Below are 25,057 nucleotides of genomic sequence, written 5' to 3' on the forward strand. Positions count from 1 at the left end.
GGTAGGTAGGAGGAATGGCAGTTACAAGTGAGTTATTTGTTGCTGCAGCATTATGAAGTAGAACAAATCTGAAGAAGATGCAGAGACAAGATGTGCAGGACATGAAAGATTTGGTTAAAACGTGTATAAAATTAAAAGTGTTTAATTGAAATGTGCCTGAAATAAGATTTGTCACTTGTAAACCTAATCAATTGCCGTTCAGGATTAGTTGCACACACGCCAGTAGGTTTCAAGTTTAATTGAAGTAGTTTTATTCCTGAGGAAGAGAACTGCCAGGTTACAGTTACTGAGACAAACACCACAGTAACGGATCATTGTGTCACACGTCAACACGACTGCCATAAATGATGGGATTTCAACATGGTGTTTGATTATCTCAGGATCATTGGCCAACACATATTCAACCCTATTGCACGTTCATAGGATGGGCACAATTCTTGTGAGTTATTTCTTGTGTCAGTTCTAACAATACCATCAAAATGAAATATTGATCTGTATCTGTGTATCTAAGCAGCCAGAGAGCTGACTATTATCACAGAATATGTCAATGTACGGCCAATGCTTAAACAAGCTAAACAGTGTGAACCTTGAAAATGTTACATCTGCAGTCAATGTTAGACGTACCTTGGAGGACAAAGTGGTCTCTGGGCATGTGGTGGGGATATGAAACGGGCTGCCAGAGGCAATAGTTGACAATAGACAATAAACAAAAGGTGCCATTCGGCCCTTCGACCCTTCGAGCCAGTACTGCCATTCAATGTGATCATGGCTACAATAACAACATTTGAGCCAGCAACAATAACAACATTTAAAGACATTTGGACAGATTCATGGATAGGAAAGGTTTAATAATAATAATAATAATAATTTTATTTATAGAGCACTTTAAAAACAATCATAGTTGCAACAAAGTGCTGTACATCACTAATCATTGACAAAAAAGTTAATACACACCAATAATAACAATCAAAAGAAATAGTAGGAAAAGACATGTAAAATAAAGAAACATTAAAAACAATAAAAACAGCAGCATGGTCTCAGGCATGGTCAAAAGCCAGGGAGGGATATGTGCCAAATGCAGGAAAAAGGACGAGGTTGGATCGAGCATCTTGGTCAGCATGGATGAATTGGACTGAAAGGCCTATTTCCACGTACAAACCCATGCGGCCTTGGGATGTTGGAGGAAACTGGAGCACCAAGTGGAAATCCATGTGGTCACAGGGAGAAGACGCAAACTCCACACAGACAGCACCTAAGGTTAGGATCGAGCCTGGATCTCTGGCGCTGTGAGGCAGCGGTTCTACCAGCTGTGCCACGCTGCCGCCACACGGGTTGATCTGACATTGGACATTGTCCCCTAACTAACCTCACCCCAACCTCACACATTTGCACATTTGTTAATTCATGTACAGGAGATGGCGTCTGCTTAAATGGCCCATTGAAATGAGTGAAGTACTCTGTCATCTCAGTATAAGCAACTCAAGGTCAACTACACTGGTGCATACGGGTCACGTGCTGGTCAAAGCCCTCCTTCACTGAGCTAAAGTGAATCAGATGAGTTTTTTCAAGAAGTCCAGTGGCCCCATCATCAGTGTGTACCTCTTGACCCTCCGAGTATTCCCAGCATCCAGTGATGTTTTACCACTTCTGCCAGTTATCCAAAGTGTCCCTGCTCTTGAAGCAAAAAAATCTGCGAGCCTCATCTCTAGCAATGCGTTAATGCTTATGAGCAATTCAGAGACAACTTTATAATGACAACCGCAAAAGATTGATGGTGTCATTGTCTGTACACCAGAAATGTGTTGCATCGATCGTTAACATGGGTAATTTTTTGTCGACTTAATTTTGTGACATAAAGGGGAAACATAATGAAGAACGAGGCCTCTCTGTTACGCGGTAAGTGGCAATGTTCACTGGGATGTCCCAGGTGACCACTATTCATTTTGATGGACAGAAATAACCATAGACATAATCTTCAACGGCGCTTACAGCAGAAAACATATCTCATCACTTGACCTCATTAGTCATGAGTTATTGGTTGCGTCAACTCATAAATTGTAACTATAAGATAGCCACAAAAAGCTGGAGTAACTCAACGGGTCACACAGCAACCTTGGGGTAAAGAAATTGGTGACGTTTCGGGTTGAGACCCTTCTTCCGTCATCTGGATCCTCGGACTTCTACTGTTCGTTTACAGACACTCCACCACCACCGCCTGCCAACTGGCAAGTGTGAAAACACACCCCTCCAGATTCAGGGACAGTTTCTTCCTGGCTGTTATCGGGCACCAGAACTATTCTATCAACAATTAGAGAGCGGTCCTGAGCTACCATCTACCTCATTGGAGACCCTCGGACTATCTTTAATATGTCTTCACTGGACTTTATCTTGCACTGAAGGTTATTCCCTTTTATCGTGAAACTGTACACTGTGAATGGCTTGATTGCAATCATGCATTGACTTTCCGCTGACTGGTTAGTATGAAACAATTAGGTTTTCACAGTACCTTGGTACACAACTTCAACTTCAGCATGGGACATTATCGTTGAATTTTGAGCAGTACCTGGTTTCGTCTGAACACGAGGTGCTTGAAGTCCAACATCCATAGAGCGAGGACTTCGGTAAGGGGGTGAGTTTATACATTTTGTACATTTTTTATTAATTCAGATCTGAACTTGAGGTTTCATAATTTTGCAGTTTTGGAACTTTGACTTCCGTTCACTGGGTAACAAACCAGGATGTGTTCATCGACCTCAGGCGATACAATTAAATTGCTAGCCAAGAACTGAAAGCATGATGCATATATAGCGCACAACGCAGAGGGCACAGACAGCGGGCTTTGATGAGTAAGTGGCTTTGGTGAGATACCTAAGGATACTAGTGACGGAATTAAATAAAGAATTGTTCTAATGAAGGCATGGCAGGGTATGTGATGTGTTGCAACTGTCAGATGTGAGAGTTGATGGAAGCCATTGGGATCATGATACCCACAGTCATGCAGCATAGAACAGGCATTGCCTACGCCGACCAACATGCCCCATCTACACTTGCCGCACCTATCTGTGTTTCCAGGATCTGAGGAAGGGTTCAGAGGGCTATGAACCAAATGTCAGTGTGCCAGTCCAGCATGCTAACTTGGTCAGAATGGACAAGGTGGGCCGAAGGGCCTGTTTTTGTGCTGAACAGCTGTATGAATGTGACTGGCGTGGTCTTGATGTGCAGACTTGGCTGCTTCTATGTCTTAAATTTTGTATGATCCTCTGATTTAAATATCCAAGATATAAACCGTGCAGATTGTAGAAAAAAAAGGTGGACTGTTCTGGGTACAAGATTATGATTTTGAATATTGACTGAATTCTTGACTTTCCTCCCCAACTGTGGTGTGGAAGTACATTCACCCCAAGGACTGCGGCAGGTCATAGAGATTACTTCCCAACACCCTCTCAAGTAAAGCTCAGGGCCTGGAAAATAAATAATGGGAAAATATAAATATTTAAGTTAAATTATGCATCAACTATCATAAATCCAGCCATAGAAGGACTCAGTGGATGGATCTTTTGGTAAACACAATTGAATTATTGCTGAATTTTGCTGCAGAGAGCTTCCCATTGAAATCCCGTTAGAGTGTTAGAACGTGTGTGTGAGCAGGAACTACAGATGCTGGTTTAAACCGAAGATACACACTAAAAGCTGGAGTAACACAGTGGGACAGACAGCATCTCTGGAGAGAAGGGTCTGAAGAAGGGTCTCGACCCGAAACGTCACCCATTCCTTCTCTCCAGAGATGCTGCCTGTTCCGGTTTCCTCATCCACTCCCAACACACTAGGGGCAATTTGCAGACGCCAATATCATACAAACCCACATGTCTTTGGGATGTGGGTGGAAACTGGAACACCTAGAGTAAATCCTATAATAGACAATAGACAATAGATAATAGGTGCAGGAGTAGACTCACCTACCTGTCTTCTCTAAATATCCCTCGACTCCACTATCTTTAAGAGCTCTATCTAACTCTCTTTTGAAAGCATCCGGAGAATCGGCCTCCACTGCCTTCTGAGGCAGAGAATTCCACATTCACAACATATTGCAATAACACATCGTTAAATATATAATAATCAATAACAACAACAAATTAATAATCATAATACTAGGTAACCATAATTGTGCAAAAGCGAAGCCCTTAATGCAACCAAAGAACAAAAACTAGTGTTGAACTAGCCTGCTGCTCTGTTTAGGATGGTGTTGAGATTCTTAAACCTTTGTCTTGCTTCCATTAGCATGTAGATTCTCTTCACGCTTTCAGTGACATCCTAGGTTTAGGTTTATTATTATCACGTGTATCGAGGTACATCATTTTGCATGCTATGCAATCAAATGTCTATCTTCGGTTTAAACCAGCATCTGCAGATCCTTCCTACACAAATCATTTAATACCATGTATAAATATGAACCGGCCAAATTCAAGTCCAATAGGTAGAGCAAAGAGGAAGGTACAGAGTGCAGAGTATAATTCTCAGCATTGTAGCGCATCAGTTCCATACACAAAGTCCAATGTCCACAATAGCGTAAAGGTGATTTGGACATTGAAAGGACCATTCAGAAGCCTGACAACAGAGGGGAAGCAGCTGGTCCTGAGTCTAGTGGTGCGCGCTTTCAAGCTTCAGAATCTTCTGCCCTACGGGAGCAGGGAGAAGTAGGATTGTCTGGTGCGGGACAATGGTTGCAAGACTGCTCTGTGTGATGGACTGGTCTGCATCTACAACTCTCTGCAATTTCTTGCTCATTCGATGAAAGTATGGAAGTTGTTCAGCTCACAGCTGGGTGTTTACATCAGATCATTTACGCATTGGGCCACAAATCCTTATGCTGGCTTGACATACATTTTTTATTTGTGGATGATAAGAATCTGCAGAGCCATCCACGCACCAGCCTATTGCAAATTTCCCTGCATATTTCAGCTGAGAAATATTCAGGCTGCAATTGAAGTTCTTTACAATTTAAATAATGGATTCACCTGTGGAAACTGGTGTTTCATGAAATGCCATTTTATCATTGGGAAGTGTATTTAACGGGTTATTGCAGATTCACTGTATTGGAAATGGGAAAAGCACTCAATGAATCCCATTAATTTAATGCTCCTTTGCCGAACTCGTGAAAGAGAAAGTGTTCTTGGCAATTTGCAAAACCATAATCTTAAAATGTTGTTTTTATAAAGGTGCTGGCCAGTTCTTGAAGTTAAAATGAAGGACAATCTGCCAGCTTTTCCCATCATTACCCTTAAGCTGACAGCCACTGTATTTCTCGAGCCTGTAAATGCACAGAAAGTAGAGGCTGTTGTCAGCAATACCTATTCCTGTCATGGTCTCCACCGATGCAGTCAACATCGAATTAATGATGTGATGTGAAGTTCAACACTTTACATTCTCGCCATAAAACAGGAAGTATCTTACAGGAAGGCAAGAGTTTTGCCTTATTAATTGTTATGTGAAGGCAGTTTTAACAATGTATTCAGCCATAATTACTGCTGGAAGATTCTTTTGCCTTGAAAAATATCATTCTCTCAGCGTACCGATTACAAACTCCAAGGTAAAAAGGAAAAGTTCTTATTTTGGGTTTTTTTTTTGTAAGTCTCCTGATTTCAGCTTCTGCTCCAATCCCATGTGAATGTCCCAATGATTGAAAATACACACAGACCAGAATCTCTGCCATTGACTCCATCTACACATTGCGTGGCCTCAGAAAAGCAGCCATAATGAAAGGCTTGTCCCACTCTGGTCATTCCTTCTTCTCCCTGCTCTTGTTGGGCAGAAGATACACAAACATGAAAGCACGCACTCAGTTACAGCTTCTTCTCTGCTATCAGGCTTCTGAACGGTCCTGCCATAAACTATGTTACAGTCCAATTCACCTCTACCCCACTGGACATTGGACTTTGTAGAACTGTGTGCACTACAATGCTGAGAACTATATTCTGCACTCTGAACTATATTCTTCCCCTTTGCTGTGTCTATTGTACTTGAGTTTTGCCTGATTGTATTTATGTATAGTATTACCTGATCTAATTGGACAGCATGCAAAACAAAGCATTGCACTGTACCTCATTACACATGACAATAATACCCTAATTCTAGATCTAACAACCTCGAATAGATTTTACATATCAGTAATGTTAATTCTGTTTTCTCTCTAAAGAATCTGCCTGACCTAAGATTTTCAGTTGTTACTTCAGACTTCCACCATCTGTGGGTTTTGCATTGCGCACCAGAGCTTCATTTAACTGCCTGGTTGTTGTGCATGATGTTTGATTGACCTACTCACCGTTTCACGATGTTGCTGTTACTGAAGTTGCCCCAGACTTGATGTCAGTGAGAATCGGCAGGTCGCCATGGGGTTTTGTTTCACACTAATATTGGAGATAGTGTACACAGTGAATATGATTATCAAAAATTACAGCAGGATCTAGATCAGCTAGGCAAGTGGGCTGAAGAGTGGTTAATGGAGTTTAATACAGATAAGTGTGAGGTGTTTCATTTTGGGAAGTCAAACCAGGGTAGGACCTTCACAGATGTGGTAGTGTCCGGGGGAGTGCTGTAGCAGAGCAGAGAGATATAGGAGTGCAGGTACACAGTTCCCTGGCAGTGGTGTCACAGGCAGGTAGGATGGTCAAGATGGCTTAGAATGGCTTTCAGCCATCAAGGTATTGATTATAGAAGTTGGAATGTTATGTTAAAATTGTACAAGACTTTAGTGAGGCTGCATTTGGAGTATTGTGTTCAGTTTTGTTCAACCTACTATGAGAAGGATGTCATTAATCTGGAAAGAGTGCAGAAAAGATTTATGAGCATGTTACCAGGATGGCGACCTGAGCTATTGGGAGAGATTGGACAAGCTAAGACTTTATTCCTTGGAGCGTAAGAGGCGAGGCAGTGATCTTGTAGAAGAGAAAAAAACCACGATTGGTTATTGGTAACGTTAATACAAAGTCTTTTACGCAGGGTAGGGGGATCAAGAGCTAGGGGACATAGGTTTACGGTGAAAGGGGAAAGATTTTATAGGAACCTGAGGTGCAACTTCTTCATTCAGAGGGGAGTGGGTATATGGACCGTGCTGCCAGAGGAGGTAGTTGAAGCAGGTGCTATAGCAGCAGTTAAAATACATTTGGACAGCTACATGGATAGGAACTGGATATGGGCCAAATGCAAGAAAATGGACTAGCTTCGATGGGGCATCTTTGTTGGCATGGATGTCCTGTGCCGAAGGTCCTGTTTCTGTGCTGTATGACATGATGACTATTATATGATTTGACAGGGTTGCATGCAAAGAAAGCTTTCCACTGTATCTTGATGCATGTGACAGGAATAAACCAAATAACAATGTAGTGTGTTTTTCTGGACTGTACAGTCATTTTTCAAGTCATAATTGCATCCGGAGTCTGAGTAACGGTCTGGACTTTTGACTCAAACAACAGCTTGTTGTTCAAGTTAACATACAAATTGCTTTACAAATTAATGTTAATTTCAATTATTAAACCAACATAAATGTAGCAATTTATATTTATAAGAATACAAATTATAATGTAAATTCTAATTAATATTGTAAATTCCAACACACTCTCCCAGGGATCGTTAGAATTCAGTGGAAGGGAAGTGGAAGCATTTGTGTGATTGTTACACCTGCCAATGTGAAGTCCAGGTGCAGTTTGTTTGATTGATTTAATCACCCTTGGCCCTAACTCACCATTGTAAGGTCATGTTCATAAGTGATAGGAGCAGGATTATGCCATTTGGCCCATCTGTTCTACTCCGCCATTCAATCATGGCTGATCTATCTCTCCCTCCTAACCCCATTCTCCTGCCTTCTCCCCATAACCCCTGACGCCCGTACTAATCAAGAACCCATTACCTATCATGCCCATTTTGTCATGGGATACAGTGCATTCCACCCACCTCCTTCTCTGCAAGATATCTTCATCCGATGGGGCATTGAGCGTGGGAGTCGGGGAGTCAGGTTGCAGCTTCATAGAGCTGAGATTGGATTGCATTTGTGGTGTCATGCGCTGGTCTGGTCGCCCCATTGCAGGGAGTAGAAAGACACAGAGCCGTAAAGAACCAAAACAGTCCCTTGAAATCACCTTGTCCATGCCAATGAATTTGGCAGCCTGAGTGAGCTTTGCATTGTGTGCAGAAGAGGTTTATCAGAATGCTGCCAGGATTAAAGAGGATTAGCTAGAAGGAGGTTGGACAAACTCGGATTGTTTTCTCTGGAGCATCGGCGCTTGAGAGGACCTGATAGAAATATATAAAAGTATGAGAGGCATAGATAGGGTAGACAGTCACAATCTTTTTTCCCCAGGGTGGAAATCACAATACGAGGAAGGCATAGACTTTATACTTTACTTAGTTTTTGGAGATACAGCATGGAAACAGGCTCTTTGGCTCACTGAGTCCATGTCGACCAGCGACCACCCCTACACTAGCACTATCCTACACACTTGGGACAATTTACAGAAGCCAATTAACCGACAAACCTGAACATGTTTGGAGTGTGGAAGGAAATCGGAGCACCCGGAGAAAACACATGCAGTCACTGGGAGAATGTACAAACTCCGAACAGATAGCAGGCATTGTCAAGATCAAACCCGGGTGTCGGGCGCTGTAAGGCAGCAACTCTACCGCTGCGCCGCTCAAGGTTTAAGGTGAGAGGGGCAATTTTAAAGGAGGTGTGCAGAGCAAGTTTAACCCAGAGAATAGTGAGTGCTGTCCAACCTGCGGTTTCATCGGGGAGAATCTCTGAGTCTAGGGAGAGTGTACACTCTCTGAGACATCGTCTTGCACAAGAGACATTTAAACTCTTTGTGCCACATACAACTCACAAGGTGCTTCCTCCTGCAACACGGTTATGGTGCATTCGTTTTTTTCTTCGAGTTAACTTCATGATAACTCGGGTTAAATTGGGATATTTTTAATCCAATTTCTTTATAATTTTCTTGCTCATGAACCAAGCATGTTTTGAAATTGTAATAAATGGTTAATTTGCTGCTAAAATAGTAATAAGAATTGCATATAAATTAATCCACTGCTGCCCAAGGCAACTCTAAGCTCTTTGCCTTTTCTTGGCATGAACCGGTGTTACAAGCCGTGTTTTAAAAATGCAAAGTTGTTTACATACTTCAAATTACCATCAAATTATAAATTGGCTTGAAATTAATGAATTAAAACGGTTGCGACCTGCTATAGTAATTAAATTAGAGATTCAAGCAGCATCTGGTGATGGAAGATTAACTAATGTAGCACACTGCACTGGGATTTTCCTAATCAGTTTTACATGAACAACACTGAGGAGGAAAGGAGAAGGTGCCTTCAAGACTGCAAGGAGACTGCACAGCCATAGATCGCCCCTGGGCCAGGGTGAAGCCCTCATTGTCCATCGTTGTTGAGGTCTCTGTGCCAGTTGTCTGTTCAACCTCAAACTGTTTTAGAGTCATACAGTCATACAGCGTAGAATCAGGCCATTCAGCCCAACATGCACAAGCTGACCAACATGCCCCATCTACACGTCCCACCTACCTGCATTTGGCCCTCATCTCTCTAAACCTATCTAATCCATGTACGTCCTAATGTTTTTTAAATGTTATGATGGTACCTGCCTCGACTACCTCCTCTGGCAATTTGTTCCATATACCCACCACTCTTAGTGTAAAAGGTCGCTCCTCAGGTCCCTATTAAATGGGAATTCTCCACAGAACTCGCAATGGCACAATCTCTAACTGCCTGCCAGGCCTCTAATCCTAAACCTAAACATTCCCTCACAGATGTTGCCATTCGGGCAGTGATGATCTGGTGCCATTTAGCAATAACAACCAGAGATAAATTTCTACCTGTAAATATCTTCAACTTGACCAAAGGCAAAAAGTCCTCTTTAGAAATATCAGCCAACTGGTTTTATGGGGTTGAAACCCAATTTATACTTCATTGCCATTTCGTCCACAATGTTAACATTTGCTGGCGTTTAAGTCAAAATCATTTGAAGTACAGAGCAATGTGTTTGAGGCTGTAATGTCCCAGCAGGTACAACACACCAGTCTCGGAGCGGAGCTGGTTGATGCACTTCCTACACTGTAGCTCCACTCAGTCACAACTGACTAGACCCACTCACTCACAACATTCTTTGCTCGTGCTCCTTGAATCATTACATTGTAACATTCCTCTGAGCACCCTCGAAGTAAAACCAGTAATGGAAAAATATCAAATTATAGTCAGGGAAGTGAGTATAGAATGCAATATAAAGGAACTGCAGATGCTGGTTTATATCAAAAATAGACACAAAATGCTTGAGTAACTCATTGGGTCAGGCAGCATCAATGGCGAAAATGAATAAGTGACATTTCGAATTAGGACCTATTTTAAGAAGTATGAAGAAGGGTCCCGTTCTTAAAAATGTCACCTACCTATTTTTACCAGAGATGCTGCCTGTCCCACTGAATGACTCCTGCATTTTATGTGTAACTGAGTATAGAAGTTGGGATGATATATTACAGTCGTACAAGATGCCGTATTTGGAGTATTGTGTTCAGTTTTGGTCACTCTGTTCTGAGACGGATGCCATCAAGTTAGAAATGATACAAAGAAGATTTACGAGGATGTTGCCAGGACACGAGAGCCTGAGCTGTAGGGAGAAGTTGGGTAGGCCTGGACTTTATTCCTTGGAGCGCAGGAGGCTGAGGGGTGATCTTGTGTATGAAATTGTAAGGGGAATAGATAGGGCAAATGCACAGAGTCTTTATCTCCCAGGCCTGCATGGCCCCATTGCAAGGAAAGTCCAGGTTTCTTGCCCAGGGGTTGTGGTGGAGGCAGGTACAATAGTGGCATTTAAGAGACTCTTAGATAGCACATAGCTATCTAGGGAATGGAGGGATATGGATCACATGCAGGCAGAAGAGATTAATTTATCTTGGCATCATGTTGGCCACAAACGTTGTGAGTAAAGGGTTTGGGATTCAGAGCAACAGACCCATTAATATTGGCCGCCTCTGAATTCACAGCCTTCCAAAAGACAGAAATGAAGTTTCCAGTAACATTTACATTTTAGGTTGAAATGATCAATAAAACCATCTCGACTGAAGTCAGTGGCAGAACTCTTTATGTAATCAATATTGAGTGGGTAAGGATTAAAAGCAATTTCACTGGTTAATTGTGTTGACAAAGGAATTCCGAGGAGAACGTGCTCTCTGACCTGCAACAGCTCTCCACGAAGTAACACTTCACTCTTTAGATACTTTTCCTTGTTATAAGAGTGCAATCATGCTGACTGCAGCATCTCTGCAGCCTCGTCGGCCCTGTCCATTCCAGCTCCCTGCAATCTTTCCATTCTGTCTTCAAGGCAATTCGAAAATTCAATCACAACACATCTGTTCCGATGAATGATTACAATCCGGGAGCATTATGTGGTGAGGGGGAGTGCAGGTCGGGATACAGAACATAGAACATAGGAAAGGACAGCACAGGAACAGCCCTTTGGCCCACAATGACTGTGCTGAACATGATGCCAGGATAAAATAATCTCCACAGCTTGCATGTGATCTATATCCCTTCATTCCCTACATATATCTGTGGGCTATCTAAAAGAGTTTGAAACGCCACTGTCATATCTGCCTCTACCACCACACATGGCAGTGAGTTCCAAACACCTTACACCCTCTGTGTAAAAATACTTGCTCACCCACCTTCTTTAAACTTTCCTCCTGTTACTTTTAAGCATGATTTGACTGGATAGCCTGCAAACAAAGTTCATCAGTGTATCTCGATATACATGACAATATTAAAAATATAGTCTCATATTGTTTTGGGGTCTATGCATTGGTAGTGCAAGCATATTTTGTCTATAGAATATCATTACTAGTTATGTGGCCTCCTGGGATTATACAAAGTCCAAGAGTATCTTCACAGGGCTTAGCCTTCAATGTCGAGAAGCAGATGGAACTTGCGGTCCTTCCACACAAAGCCTTTGTGTCGGATGCAATGAGCTTCACTGAGCATCCTGCATTGTGCCAGGAAGCAGATTTCCCTCACGGGCATCTCCCTGTACAGGAGGACCATGTTTCGGGCCGACCAAAGTGTGGCTTGGACCGAATCAATGGTCTTCAAGCAATAGTTTAGTTTAGTGATACAGCGCGGAAACAGGCCCTTCGGCCCACCATGTCCACGCTGACCAGCGATCCCCGTACACTAGCATTATCCTGCACACTCGGGACAATTTATAATCTTTACCAAAGCCAATTAACCTACAAACCCGCACATCTTTGGAATGTGGGAGGAAACTGGAGCACCTGGGGAAAACCCAAGTGTCACAGGGAGAACGTCTAAACTCCGTACAGACAAGCACCTGTAGTCAGGATTGAACCCGGGTCTCTGGTGCTGTAAGGCAGCAACTCAACCGCCGCCCAGTGGTGTAACGGTAGAACTACTGCCTTACAGCGCCAGAGGCCCAGGTTTGATCCTGACTACGGGTTCTATCTGTACGGAATTTGTACCTTGTCCCCGTGACCTGTGTAGGTTTTCTCTAAGATATTCGGTTTCCTCCCACATTCCAAAGACGTACAGGTTTGTAGGTTAATTGGCTTGGTATAAATGTAAATTGTCCCTAGTTTGTGTAGGATAGTGTTAATGTGCGGGGATTGCTGGTTGGAGCGGATTCGGTGGGCCGAAAGATCTGTTTCCACGCTGTGTCTCTAAACAAAACTAAACTAAACCACTGTGCCACTGTGGCCAGTAGTCGAGTTTGTCTTGAATTGTGCCTCTGGGAACAGTCTGTGACCATCTTGTAGTGTGTAGTCTGCTGGTTCACCCATCAATGCTGAATGCAGATTTTGGACAAATATCAACTCTCAAAATGCAAATTCGTACCCCTGTAACCTTAAACCTTTCTTCTAGTTTCTGAATTGCCTACCCTGTGAAATAGACTGTGCGTTCACCCCATATACTGCTGTGAAGTTGGATCAGATTGGTCGGAGCTCCTTTTCCTTGACTATGCTTGGGTCATTTTCTGTGTCTGCAGACTGTTGGGTGTATGCGAAGATGCTGCCCTTTCACATCTCTGATCCTTGGCCACACGTTTATGGATGATTCCAACATCACTGATAACATTGGGGGCAGAAAATCAGCATCGGCAGCTGATTAACTGTTTCAAGCTTAATTAATCAATAATCAAAGCAAGATGCAATCAACAGAAACGTGCAGCTGTGCGAGCGTTACACCAAAACATCTTGAAGAATGCTCAGTTAATCTACACAGCTGCACAAACTCTACCTGTTGCTGTATTTACAATTGACAGTTGTTCAAAGCACATCCTCAAAGGTTCAAAGGTATTTTATTGTCGTGTACCAATTAAGGTACGGTGACACAGAAAAGCTGGAGAAACTCAGCAGGTGCAGCAGCATCTATGGAGCGAAGGAAATAGGCAACGTTTCGGGCCGAAACCCTTCTTCAGACTGATCGGGGGTGGGGGTAGGTGGGGACAAGAAAGGGAAAAGGAGGAGTAGCCAGAAGGCTGGAGGGTGGGAGGAGACAGCAGGGGAGCTGAGGAAGGGGAGGAGACAGCAAGGACTATCAAAATTGGGTATTCGATTTTATTGTCCGGGGTACAGAATCCCCAAAGGAATATACGTGCTGACATTCGATGTGTGGCCATGGAGGAGACCTTACAGAGAGGTCGGAGGCGGAGGAGTGGGAGGGGGAGTTACTGAGCCACCGGGAGGTCAACAAGTTATTGCGGACCACGGAGGTGTTCGGCGAACATAAAAGTTATATACATAACATCTAGAGCCGGACGATAGATGAGGTGGTCGAGATGCTAAACCTCTGCGCACCTGGAACGATTGCTTGGGTCCTTGCTCCCAAAGTAAAGGGACGGTCCCTAGCCAAGGGCCCCTTAAACGGTGCTCCATGCCATACTAAAACAAAGCAACAAGACACACAGTACATAAAAGTCCCCGATCAGGGCTCCTGCAGTTGGAGCTCCCAAAGTCGGTCCCCATCAAGAGCCCGCCAGCTCCACGATGTTAGGCCGCAGTACGGGATAAGAGATTAAAAAAAAGTTTCCCCCAACCCACCCCCCACATATAACAAAGCTAACGAGCACTAAATCATACCTCTAACACATACTAAAAAACAACAAAGAAGAAAAGGACGAGACAGATTGTTGGCGAGGCAGCCACTCAAAACTATTTCTCCAGGAACGCTGCCTGACTCGCTGAGTTACGCCAGGATTTTGTGTCTATCATCAATATTTTTCTAACTTGTTACAGAGGCACCTACTGTATTTGCATGGTATTATAATGTGTTCATCGCCATGGTAGTGGACAGTATTTATTTGTAGCCATGGCAATAGACAGTGATTATCGCCACGGTAGCAGAGAGTTTATTGCCATCGAACCAGACCATGTTTTTTTGGCCATGGCACCAGACAGTGTCATCAGCATGGTGGCATGAACCATGGAATGAAAACGGAAAATGCTGCAAAATCCAAGCAGGTCAAGCAGCATCTGTGGAAAGAGAAACAGTGCTAATGTCTCAGATGCAAGAACTTATGTCAGAACAGTTTTTACAGACCTTGGACCTGAAATATTAAACAGAGCTGCAGTGGCTGAATAATAAGGCAAGTGATAGTCTTCACAGCACCAGGATTCAAGTTTAGTTTAGGTTAGGTTATGTTAGTTTGCTTTAGTTCTGTGTCACATGTACCAAGGTACAATGAAAAGCTTAGCAGAAGGACTATACATGATTACAATCATGATTACGGTCCAGAGCGTACAGGACAAAGGGAATAACGTTTAGTGCAAGATAAAGTCAGATTAAAGATAGTCCGGGGGTCTCCAATGAGGGAGAGAGGAGTTCCAAGGGATGGTAAGTACAAGAGGAGAGATGTCTTGCTGCAAATATACAAAACCTTCACGCACACTTCAGTCCATTTCTGGATTCTTTATCTGAAGATGCAAAAGTTGACTCGACTGATTCTTGTGGTGGAAGGACAAATAATAAAGAGAGACCAGGATAATGAGGCATGGAAATAAATTAGATATACTTATAGATCAAGGCTAGTAGATCAGGGGTGTGGGAAGAAAGCAGGAACAAGGAATATGTTTGGATGATTATCCACGCAGGGCGGTACTCTAAGGAATGGATGGACTTCACTCTTTCTCTTTTCCATTGGTCTTGAGAGGCACAACAAGGAGACAAGACTTCACACTTTAAAGTCAAACTAAATATTTGTTTACAGTCAGCTCTGTGTTTGACAACTGTGATGAATTGAAAATCCACAAAATTGTCACCTCAGTAAATTGAAATAATTCCCTGAGCTTCATAATGGAGTTGGAATGAAATAGTTGGAAGAAGTGGAAAATTGAACTTGAGCAATGATAAGAAAAATGACACTCGTGTAATCAGAAATTTTGGATTCTGGCTAAAGAAGTTATCTAAGAAGAAAATCTTCAAGATGTCATTGTGAATTTGCTCACAGGCATCAAATTGGGCCTTAAAATAACAGCACAATTGTTGATCGCAAAGTCATCAATATTTAATAGGAATATCATCATTGGACCCTGAACGGTTATTTGTTTTAGGTGCACAGGGAAATAGAGAAAACTGGCTATGTTGGGATTGCTGATTATGAGCCTGGTTGGCATGGTAGGAGAGTTTGGGTGGGAGAGTTTTTAGTTTGGTTTAGTTTAGAGATATAGCGTGACAACAAGCCCTTCGGCCCACTGAGTCCATGCCGACCAATGATCACCCAGACACTAGTTCTATGTTATCCCAGTTTTGCAGCCCACGCACTAGGGGCAATAGAGAATAGCTAAGGACAAACTGCACCCCCTCCACACACATCTGGATCTCCTGCCATCAGTCAAGAGATACTGTAGCATCAAAGCCCGGACTACCAGACTGCTAAACAGCTTCCTGCCACAGGCCGTGAGGCTGCTAAACAGTCACTCCACCTGATTCTGCTGCTTTGCACTGACATTTTAATAACTCTGGCACTGGCCACAGCTGTCCTGGACATTTTATGACTGTTTTTACTGTATTTTAATGTAGCTGTTTTACCTGGACTTTTTAACTATTTGTACTGTTTCATCGGGGATGGGATTGTTTTTATTATGTATGAAGTGTTTAAGTTTTATGTGCGATGCTCTGGTATTCCCTGGGAAACGCCTTCTCATTTTGCACTGTACAATTGTTGCTTTGTAAGATGACAATAAAGGTTGATTGATTGATTGATTGATTGATTGATTGATTGATTGATTGATTGATTGATTGATTGATTGATTGATTGATTACAGAAGCCAATGAACTTACAAACCTGCACATCTTTGGAATGTGGGAAGAAACCAGAGCACCCGGAGAAAACCCACACGTTCATAGGAAGAACATGCAAACGTTAGGCAGATAGCACCCATGGTCAGGATCGAACCCAGGTCTCTGGTGCTGTAAGTGGATGCCAAAGTAAGTTTACCCATGACTTTCTATGTGTCACATGAAATGTATTGTTGGGGTTGGGGCACTAGGATTGCAGTGTATCCCTAACCCTAAACTAAACCACCCACACCTGGGGTAATTTACTGTAGTCAATCAGTATTGCTTTGGAATGTGTGAAGAAAACAAACAGAGATGTTCATGGAAGTCCGCGTGGCCACAGGGAGAACACGCAAACTCCACAAATCCAGCATCAGAAAGTTGGATCAACCCTAGGTAGCTGGAGCTGTGAGGAAGCAGGTACTGACTGATACACCACTGTGCCGCTCTAAGAATACCTCCAGCTGTAAAGTGTTATGGGATGATATAGAAAGTGATATGCAAGTTATGCAAGCACTGTCCTCTCAAATCTGGGTCCAAAGTAAAAAATGTTTCTATTGCAAATTCAACACATATTATTACACAAATGATACCAACATTTAAAAAACATATATCACGACTCACATTACAAGTTGTAACACAGCAAATGTGTCACTCATCAAAATAACTGAAAATTCTTCTACACACAGCCAGGTTCAGATCCACCATCTCCACTTCAAAGGACTGCCACCAATATCAGCTTCCCCTGCAGCTCTGGCTGACTTGGAATCAGTTCCTCATTGTTGGGCCGAAGGGCCTGCTTGCACACTGCATGTTTGCACACATCACTCTATAATAACGTTCTGTAAAATTATTAGTAAAAAGAAAATGTGCAGGAAGGAACTGCAGATGTTGGTTTAAATCGAAGATTGACACAAAATGCTGGAGTAACTCAGCGGGACAGGCAGCATCTCTGGAGAGAAGGAATGGGTGACGTTTCAGGTTGAGACCCTACTTCAGACGCAAAATAATAATTCCGAATAATTCAGGATAGAAACAAAATGTTTGGCCATTGAGGAAGGCAAGCCATGGCTTTGGCCAAGTTGCCGTTACCTCTAACCCGTTTGTAGCGGTGAACAGCAACTGTGGATAGGCACACACCAGTGTCAGCACAGAACAAGCACTATTCAAATTTAAAAGACCTCAGACAAAGACAGATATATCCCTAAAGAATCTCTTCTGTATCTTCCCATCTCATTTCACTATATTGTTGCAGAAACAATGCAATCTCCCCTGAGGTGAACAATAAGAGACTTTAACAGAGACGGGAACAAATCAATTGTCACCAATAATGACATGTCTTTCTCTGGTTACTGTTAAACTTAATTACCAATTCACATTTTGAAGAATTGTTCCCTTTGAACATCACAGGTAAAAGCTATTTGCTTTGAGTGTTCTCGAAGTATGCCTAAGCTCTTCCACCAAGCTGGAGTTCATTTGCATTGGAATAATTGATCTCTGAATGATGAAGGTGAACTCATTAGAGTGAAACCACTTCATCACTTTGATGAAATATTCATTGAGTGATGCGCTTGACTGTTACTTGCCCATGACAAATCTCCACTGGAGAGAGAAAAGTGAGAGATTTGTCATGGACTTCATTCAATGTGCATTTTATAGGTGTACCTGATGCCAATGCATCCAATTCCATAACAATAGTATATTTTAGACTTTAGAGATGCAGCGCGGAAACAAGCCCTTCATCCCACCGAGTCTGCGCCATCCAGCGATCATTCCATAGAGTTTGTACATTCTCTCTGTGACCTTTGAACATCATAGAGACTTTGACTGGGTGCTCCAGTTCCTCTCCACACTGCAAAGACATGCAGGTTTGTAGGTCAATTGACTTTGGTAAAAATTGAAAATTGTCTCTAGTGTATGGGGTGTGATCGCTAGTTGGCGTGGACTCAGCGGGACATAGGGCCTGTTTCCGCGCTGTATCTCTAAAGTCTAAAGGTACAATGAAAATCTAGCTTGCAGCATCATCACACGCACGTGGACTGAGACAAACACACACACACAAAATTATATATTAATCATATATAAAATTCTAAATGAAAGCTTTGCAAAATAGCACAAGAAATTAGTGAAAAAACATAATTAGAAGAAGAAACAAATCCAGCTCGGTGGAAGAGCTTCAGAGTACTTCGAGAACACTCAAAGCAAGTCCGCGATAGTGCAAGAGGTCGTCCGTAGTGTTCCGTTACCGAGGTAGGATTAGGGTTGTGCAGGTTGGTTCAAGAACCTGATGGTTGTAGGAAAGTAGCTTTTCCTGGACCTGGTGGTGTGGGATTCCAGGCTTCTGTACCTCCTGCCCGACTAGTAGAAAGAAGAGGACATTGCCTGGATGGTGGGGATCTTTGATGATGGACCCTCCTTCACTGCAGCATCTCTTACCAGCACTAACTCCATATCCCTGAACTCTTCTAATATTGAAACATCTATCGATCTCCGAGACTGAAGATTGTGAGTGTTTGCACGTTCTCCCTGTGACCGTGCATGTTTTCGCCTGGTGCGCTGGTTTCCTCCCACATTCCAAAGATGTGCGGGTTTGAAGGTTAATTGGCTTCTGTAAAATTGCCCCGTGTGTGTAGGATGTGAAACTGGGTTAACATTGAACTGGTGTATGGGTGATCATTGGTTGGTGTAGACTCGGTGGGCCGAACGATCTATTTCCTCGCTGTATCTCTGAACTAAAAGTCACAAAAAAAATTGCCTGGAAGTGGAGTTCAGGCCAAGGTCAGATCCTTCAAGATCTTATTATTTTATGGGAAAAGATTGAGGGGCCGTTTGGCTTTATTCCTTCTCCTAGTTCTTGGATTCATATACAATTATTCAGGGTTAAGGCTGGATAGGTTGGGACATTTTTCTTTGGAGCATGGAAGGCTGAGCGGTGACCTTATTGAGATGTACAAGATCATAAGGGACCTGGATAAAATGAACGCTCACAATCTTTTTTCCTAGGGTGGAGGATTCTAAAACTAGAGGCTATAGGCTTAAGCTGAGAGGGGGGAAAAATTACGAGGAACCTCAGGGACAACTCAGAGGGCGGTCCAAATCTGGAATGAGCTGCCAGAGGAAATTATAGAAGTGGATACAAATATGGTTTTTAAAAGACGTGCCAGTTGGAAGGATTTAGAGGGATACGGGCTATAAGCAGGTAAATAGGATTAGCTCTGTACGCCAACTTGGTTGGCCTAGACAAGATGGGCTGAAGGACCTGCTTCAGTGTTGTACAGCTCTATAAATCTAAGCATCTCTGACCAATGCCAGCATTGAAATAACAGGAACAGAACCTCTGTATTTGTATGGTTTTGTGGCTTCTTAACTTTCCATGAATTGGATAATTACACCAAAGTGAAACAAAGACATGACGAGGTTAGAAGGTTACACAAAAATGCTGGAGATACTCAGCGGGTGCAGCAGCATCTATGGAGCAAAGGAAATAGGCAACGTTTCGGGACGAAACCCTTCTTCAGACTGTCTACTCCATGACGAGGTTAGACTTCACATAATATCTCCGTTCTTTATCTTTCATACAGCACTCTGACATGATCCATCATTGTCAAATTTCAATAGAGCACACCAAAAGAACGAAACAAAAATGGAACGCACATGTTGTTCAAGGTTTGTGTTACACGCACACAATCCTTGCTTTATCCCAAACAAGCCTGGTTCTTTTTTGTTTCAACTGCAAAATAAGGTGTCATTAGTGTGATATTTTCTAGGAAGCCTGTCTTTTCAGTGGAGAGCAGCCAGGAAGATTGGTCTTGGAAAAGAGTATCTTTGAAGTCGTGTCACCAAAAATCACAAAGGGTTCTGAAAGAGACTTTGTGCTATACTTTAAAAGGGAAGACGTACAATTTTCAAACAAAACAACTGACAATGTTGTCAAGTTTGAAGACGAAATGATCAACAGAAGTTTCATGTGGCAGGAACAAGCATACATAATTGTTTTCTATCATACTTGCACTGAATTAACTATTGATTCCTGCTGGATTATACAGTCCCTTTGAATGGTATCTTGACTAAACTTCAATCGATTAATAGTTATTTTCCAATACTCTGATCCCACAGACATGAGCAGGAGCATTTACCGATGGTGTTTCGGGAACCTGGAGTTCAAATTGTGCTGTTTGCCTGAAGTCTATTTTAAGAGTGCAAAATAACCTTGCTTGTGAATTGGCATTCAATGCAATGTCTTGTTCTGCATAAGATTGCGTTAGAATTATCCACTGCTCTAGCAGCTAAGGTTTAATCCTAACTTATGGTGTTCTCTGTGTTCCACAAGTGTTCCAGTTTCCTGCCTCATCCAAAAGGCAGGTGGGTTGATGGGCAATTGGTTAGTGCAAATTGCTACGTGGAAATAGGTGAGTGGTTAAATCCAGAAACGGTTTAGAACAGACTGGACATGTGCTTGTTTAGTTTAGTTTAGAGATACAGTGTGGAAACAGGCCCTTCGGCCCACCAACTCCACGCTGACCATCGATCACCCATTTGTCCTCATTCTATGTTAGATCCACTTTCGCATCCACTCCCTACACACCAGGGGCAATTTACGGAGGCCAATAGAGCTACAAACCTGCACGTCTATGGGATGTTGGAGAAAACTGGAGCCCCCGGAGAAAAACCCACGCTGTTACAGGGAGAACGTACAAACTCTGCACAGACAGCACCCACAGTCAGGATGGTATCCAGGTCTCTGGTGCTGTGAGGCAGTAACTCGACTGTTGTGCCACTATGCCGCCCTTGATGTTCAGAAGAATGAAGGGTAATCTTATTGAACCACTTCTATGGATGACAGGATGAACAGATGGGTCGATGTTTCCCATTCATGGGAGTGCCTCGTACCAGATGGCATCGTGTCCAGGTAAGCATGTGCCCGCTTCAGACTGAGAATAGAAAGACTACCATCTCACAAACTTCTGTGAGTCTTTGCAATTGTTATTAGCTTTTATAATGTGTCCAATTATGTATGCATGGGATGTGGAGAGTATTGGCAAGGCCAGCATTTGTGATCCCACAGCAGACTGTTAGCTCAGCAATTTCAGACAGCAGTTAAAAGTCAAACACACTGCGGTGAGGTTGGAGACTGGGGAAAATTGGCAAACTTCTTTTCCCTGAAGTACATCAGTCAGTCAGGCCGGTTTTTATAATAACCCGGTAGTCTTGTGGTCGTTGCAGGCTTTCAATGCCAGATTTAGTTAAGGTGGATTTTCCAATTAATGGTTTGCAAATGAGTAAAGAGTTTGAGGACAGGCACATGTTGACCAGGACGTATTGAACTGCATAGGTGCCGACTGAAGGAACACGATTGTTCTGATTGTAAACCATTATAAGAAAGATCACCTGAAGACAAGCCAGAGAAGGGCCACCCGGACTGGAAAGTGTTAGCTGTGAGGAAAGCAAGGATACAATGGGGTTGGTGCTTTGAAACTGGTCAAATTGAGGTGTACAATGTAAGATAAGGGAGCCCTATACTAATTAACAGTGGGATGAAAAATGAGCAGCATAGATTTGAACACATTAGCATGTTGATTGGTGCAGCACAAGAACAGGCCCTTCGGTACACAATGTCCATGCTGAACATGGTGCCATGTTAAGCTAATCTCTGTTTGCTGTCTGCATGTGACCCATGCACAGTGACGCATGAGACACCATGATGGTAGAGATGCTGCCTTACAGCGCTAGAGACCCGGGTTTGATCCTGACGACAGGTTCTGTCTGCATGGAGTTTGTATGTTGGGGGCTGTGTTGGAGCATTGCCTTGGGGGACAGGCCCAACGGGTCCGCACCCGGTCTAGTAATAAACAAAAATACAATGAGGTAATGACTGTAATGCCAGATAAACATAACAGTGCATAACTGAGCTTCATAGTGCAACCAAAGACACAGTCCATAGCAAATCACAGATGCTGAAATTAGAGATTAGTGTTATGCAGTGTTCAAGAACCTAATGGTTGCTGGAAATAAGCCGTATTTTCAATTGGAGGTCATGGTTCTCAGGCTCCTCTTGTACCTCCTACCCGATGGTATAGTGAGATGAGAGCGTAGCCAAGGTGGGTCTCTGATGATATTGGCTGCCTTGCTGAGGCACCGTCTCCGATATGCATAAACCAGGTAACGTCAATCTATTTTCCTATTCTTATTTGCTAAGATGGATAAATCCCAGGCTCCCCACCTCCTGCCTGCTAACTAGGAACCTACATCTGCTGATGGGTTTAGATAAACATCTGTTGGTTAACAATGAGTGGCAGATTCTCTTCAAAAGAGTGAGACATCAGTTCAAAATATTTAAAAACACATTCAAGTTAATCAAAGCCTCCTTTCAATGGCAAATCTCAGCTAGAAATACTTCAGAAGGCATCATTTATGTAGGAAATATGTTTTTGTTTCGATTGAATTACATAATAGGGGATTAAATGGATTGTATAGCAAATTACACAATTTAACTCTTATTCCGTAACCGGCCTATCAAAGATCAAAGCATAAAATTACTTGGCAATCTGTTTATGCATTTATCAGAATTTAACTGTTTGTATTTGCATATTTATGAGGATTAATTAATAGTAAAATCATGCTGTTGTGCTTATGTCTAAATTAGTGCCTCTAAAATGCATAAACATATATAACTTTGCATAATGTGCCTTTGAAACATTTTGTTGCGTTAACATTTGTGTAGTTCAAATAGAAACAGGTTTGCTCCTTTAGTTAAGCCCCTCCTCGTGTGAAGGAAGTGGGTAGTTCTCAGGCAGTCTAAATGCATTGGGCTCTGTCCCGTATTCTACTGATGCGTCAACATCATCTGTTAATGGTGAAACTGCTCTTCAAAGTGAACGTTTGATCTCAAAGCATCAAACATCAAACTTCGACCCCTGCCGTCTGGGCCGACCAACAATCACTCCTATACTCGTTCTATGGTATCCCAGTTTTGCCCCCTACACACTTGGACCAATTTACAGAAGCCATTTGACCTACAAATCTACACATCTTTGGAATGTGGGAGGAAACCGGAGCACCTGGAGGAAACCTACACAGTCACAGGGAGAACGTGTAAAGTCCACATAGATAGCATCCATAGTCACGATTGAACCCAGGTTTCTGGCGCTGTAAGACAGCAGCTCTACCTTTGTGCCACCATACCGCCATTATATGGAATAAGGAGTGGAGGAAATCCAAGCTGTTTGGATAGCATGCAAAACAAGGGGTGTTCCTTGGTGCAGGGGACAATACTGAACCTAAACCTAAACCTAAACCTAAAACTAGACTGTTTTCCTTTCTAATTGGCTCTATTGGGGAATAAAATAATTTGTGACTGTTTTCCTGCATATATCCAAATGTAAGGCTTGGAATCGTTTAGAAGGATATGGGTCAAATGTAGATGGGCAACTGTAATTCATGTAGATGGGCACCTTGGTTGGCATGGGCAAGCTGGGTTGAAGGACCCGTTTCCTTGCTGTATGACTATGATTCTAATTGCATTTAAGCTTGCTGACTCCATGTTACCACTGAAGCAAAATGCCTTTAGTTTTATTGAGATGCAAGGAACTGCAGATGCTGGAACCTTCGGTAAAACATAAAATGTTGGAGATTCTCAGCGGGTGAGGCAGCAACTATGGAGCGAATATCTATATTGATATTCAATGGCTCTGGAAATCCATTGGTCTGGAAATTCAGTCATGTCTAGTTGTTTATTTCTGTCTCTGCAAATTAATATTAGATTGCAATTGTGAATATTTGAATATTTTTAAGGCAGAGGTGTTTGATAGTTGATAAGCAAAGAGGTGAAAGGTCACTACAGGCAGATGGGAATGTGGAGTGGAGGTTGTAATCAGATCCCCAATCTCTTCATTAAATGCACGGTGGTATAGTGTGATGTGATTTGACTGGTTAGCTCACAATCCAAATAAATCACTAACAAATCATGGTAAACCTGACATAAGTAAAACCAAGGCAACTGAACCATCCTACCAACAACTAGCGAGCAGTGGTAGACAAAAGTGCTGGTGAAACTCAGCGGGTGCAGCAGCATCTACAGAGCGAAGGAAATAGGCAACATTTCGGGCCGAAACCCTTCTTCAGACTAGAGAGCAGTCCTGGGCTCCTATCTCCCTCATTGGGGACCGTTGGACTATCTTTGATCAGACTTTACTGGAATTTATCTTGCACTGACCATTATTCATGTTATCCCCTTTATCATGTATCTGTACACTGTGGATGGCTCAATTGTACTCATGTATTGTCTTTTCGCTGATTGGCTAGCACACAACAAAAGCTTTTCACTATACACTTGACAATAAACTGAACTAAACAAATCTCTGAGTGAGTCCGGGACCTAATGTATGTTTGTATACCTGGGCGTGTACAAGCTGTGACTTTGAATACCCACTACACACTCGTCTGTGAACCAATCTCACATCAGACATGCAGAGAATGTTGTTACACAAAAAAGAGAAACTCAGCGGGTGCAGCAGCATCTATGGAGAGCGAAGGAAATAGTCAACGTTCAGGCCCCCTCTTCAGACATCGTGGGTAGAAAGGGCATTGCCCGAAGGCTGGGGGATAGGAGGCAGCAGGGGGGCTGCTAAGACTAACAAAGTGGAGAATTCGATTTATGCGAGCAGACTCCCCCAGAATATGAGGTGCTGTTCCCCACGTGCTGCCGCTGTGGCCA

General features: G+C 42.8%; 1 long non-coding RNA gene across 3 annotated transcripts in view; it reads left to right on the top strand.

Annotated features, from left to right (window-relative positions):
• Positions 1 to 24,788, top strand: part of LOC129712326 (uncharacterized) — a 307,129-nt gene extending 282,341 nt beyond the window's left edge. For all 3 annotated transcript variants that reach the window (XR_008726038.1, XR_008726040.1, XR_008726039.1), the window contains 2 exons: positions 16,332 to 16,494; positions 20,901 to 24,788. This is a non-coding gene — a long non-coding RNA (uncharacterized LOC129712326). The remainder of the gene's footprint in view (positions 1 to 16,331; positions 16,495 to 20,900) is intronic.
• The last annotated feature ends 269 nt before the right edge of the window (positions 24,789 to 25,057 follow it).

The sequence above is a fragment of the Leucoraja erinacea genome, chromosome 32 (genome assembly GCF_028641065.1).
Source record: "Leucoraja erinacea ecotype New England chromosome 32, Leri_hhj_1, whole genome shotgun sequence".
Lineage (NCBI taxonomy): Eukaryota > Metazoa > Chordata > Chondrichthyes > Rajiformes > Rajidae > Leucoraja > Leucoraja erinaceus.